The following is a 3,465-nucleotide window of genomic DNA, read 5'->3' as shown; positions in this document are numbered from 1 at the left end:
CTTCAGCACCGAGCGAGCCAGTGGAGACGCCCTGCGCATGCGCGGCGGAGCTGTCAGCTCACGGAGCGGGAGCTGCGGACAGGGTGCAGAGGCAGAGGTGCAATGACAGCCTGAGATTCTGCTATCTCACAAAAACTGCCTGCACTAATAAATATACATACACAACACATAGCCTACGTAAAACCGCCCTGTGACTCAATATAAAACATTGACAACAATTTCGGCTTATGTTGTAAAAGTAGAAATTCGTCTATTGTGACAGTGATGGTTTATATATACATTTAATGTTACTTTATTGACAAAAGTTTTGCATATAATAACCAATTTGCTAAAGCACTAATACAACAAAAGCACAAACATGAAATCTCATACAAATAAGCTGCTAGTAGTATTTATAAAAATAAAAGAAAAATATAGACCTGCGCTGCAGAAAGTAACTTAATTTTTTTACTCAAAACTATATATTTTATAACGTTTAATATCTTTATTGTTAATTTTGAGGCCTGATTATCATGCAAAGCTATTACTAAACAAAAATGCAAGGGAATAAAAATACATAGGCTAAATCCCGTCTGGTGAGATGTATTTTTCAATACCGCAAGGCTGAATAAAATAAAGTAAGCAACAAATGAAAAGAAACATATGTTTATGCATTAGATTTGTTTTGTACTATTTTTTTTTTCTTCTCCTGACTCTTGACAAATCTCTTGGCCGATTCAAATTCGGTTATAGAGATGAGTTGCCAAGATACATACAAAACATAAAATTATAGTCGACTGTATAATTCTTCAATGTAAACTATGTCTGTACGTACACAAAAAGATAAGAACAAAGGCAATTTATAGATATGAATATTCAAGATGATTTTTATATTCTCATAGACCAGATAGAACGACGTTGCTACAAACCACCATTGCAACGCTTTGATATCCACTAGGAGGCACTGAGACCACAGCACTCTGGTCATAGTAGGATAAAAGGCTTAAGTGACCACCTCTATCAAACTCATTCTTCTCTTTATCATGTCTGTGAGGTGCAGATACTTCCATTTTTGTAGTGGTTATTATGTTAGACCGCCAGCTGGAAATTGTTTGTTATGATAGATGATAGATGATTCATAATGCTGTCAGTTTTGAAAATAAGGACAACAGATAACCAGAGATCTTCAGAATGAAAGTTGAAATATTAGTAGTATTAGCACGTGATGTTTTGTAATCTTATCAAAGCTGACATTTACTGAGCATCTTCGTTTTCAATCGTACAAATCGTTTGTAGTCCTTGAAACAGTATGAGCATGTGTGAAACAGATTTTTTTTTTTTTTATTGTTTAAATATTCAAACTTTTCTAATAATGTTCATATTCATAATGATACATCATTTCCAATGCCTTCTGGCTATTAGAGCCACATTGTATAAACCGGTTATTGTTTTTTCGATATTATTGAATCACCCCTCTGCTGTACGATTAAAAAAAATTACAGGAAGCCCACCTATGCCTTGGAGCTAGCGCTTGTCCCTTGACTAATAAAACTTGCTTCTTGCACCTGTGAAAAGATGCTGTAGATAATTTCCAGTCCTAATAAGCTGTTCTACAAGTCCTCTCTCTCTCCCTGATGTCCTAGTTTCAGTTATTTTATTGTAGAGTAAATACATTAAATCATGTCAATAAATGACATCAGATAATAAAATGTACAATAAAATGTAAACAAAAGATAAAAGCAAGCAAGATATGTTTCCATGTTGCTTGGTTCTGTGGTCAGTCCTTGGTCATGGAGTCGTGTATCATCGTGAGCTTGTTTAAATAAAAGGTCTGATCGAGGTTACAGTATAACAGAAATACTCTTGGATCACACCTCTTCTAAACATTAAAGCAGTACAGCTGCCTGGATACATTGAGTCCTGTGATTCATCCATGTCAAGATTAGCTTTTGGTTTTGGTGTCTTTGAAATGTGATTTATTAGTTTATGTTTTAGCTGTACCGAATGGCTTCCTTGTCAGGGTTTTGTCCTTGAATGCTTGAGCAAAATGTTCCCTTTATTATACTGAATACTTGACTTTAGCCATCAAAGCAGATGTATACAACAGTCGCAAGTGTATAAGACCAATGTTTGCCATTATATTAGCATTTTTATTAACACTTGAGGTTTAGTATTTGATGTACCACTTGACTTGTAACACATCCTTGGATACTTATATTATAAAAAATGGTGGGCACAAGTACAAACATTCTCTTAGAGAGAACAGAAACCTGACAAGAATACAAATGTGAACTAATGTATGTGAGTTCAAGAGGCTCTGATGATTCCTCAGGGTTGGAACAATTGGGAAATGTAATTTGTAATTCTTTGTCATTTTCGTAATGTGGTCCCCCTAATGAACAATTCACAGATTTGCATAAGCCAACACCTCAGTTCAATTAACCATTTAGAAGATCCTTTCCTAAAAACATTAGTTATATCAGGCCAGCTGAGCACACCAGTGCAGTGAAAAGGGTATATTCAGAGTCCAATATAGTTCTGCCAAACAATAAACAAATGTATTCATCTATGTATATTTTATATTTACTCACCCTCAGGCCATCCAGCATGTAGATGAGTTTGTTTCTCCATCAGAACAGATTTTGAGAAATTAAGCATTCTCTAAACATCTAAGCATCCTCTGCAGTGAATGGGTGCCGTCAGAATGATAGTCCAAACAGCCAATAAAAACATCACAGCAATCCACACGACTCCATCTCCATCTGTTGCTATATCTGACAAGCCATCCGATTTTTGGCATAAAAGAAAAATCAATAACTTTGACCCATACAACATATTTTTGACTATTGCTACAAATATTCCCATGCTACTTAAAGAAGTTCACTTCTCAAAACAAACAGATAATTTACTCACCCCCTTGTCATCTAAGATGTTCATGTCTTTCTTTCTTCAGTTGACAAGAAATTATCTTTTTTGAGGAAACATTTCAGGATTTCTCTCCATATAGTGGACTTCAATGGTGCCCGTGAGTTTGAACTTCCAAGATGCAGTTTAAATGCAGCTTGAAAGGGCTCTAAACGATCCCAGCCGAGGAAGAAGGGTCATTTTCTGAAAAAATTAGAATTTATATATTTTTCAACCTTAACTACTTGTCTAGCTTTGTGTGAAAACTGTGTATTCTGGGTCAAGACATTTAGAGTATGTTGTAAAACTCCATCTCATTTTCTTTTCCAACTTCAACACTGGGTCAGTACTTCTGCTGGAGGAGAAATTGAGATGGGAGTTTTTCGATATACCCTAACTGTCTTGAACCGGAGTTCACACAGAGCTAGACAAGACAAGCAATTGAGGTTAAAAAGTATAAAAATTATCAATTTGTTTAGAAAATGACAGATCGTTTGCTAGACCCTTCTTCCTCAGCTGGGATCATTTAGAGCCCTTTGAAGCTGCATTTAAACTGCATTTTGGAAGTTCAAAGTCATGGGA

Source organism: Garra rufa, chromosome 2 (genome assembly GCF_049309525.1).
Source record: "Garra rufa chromosome 2, GarRuf1.0, whole genome shotgun sequence".
In the NCBI taxonomy this organism is placed as follows: Eukaryota; Metazoa; Chordata; class Actinopteri; order Cypriniformes; family Cyprinidae; genus Garra; species Garra rufa.
This window is presented reverse-complemented; position numbering follows the sequence as displayed.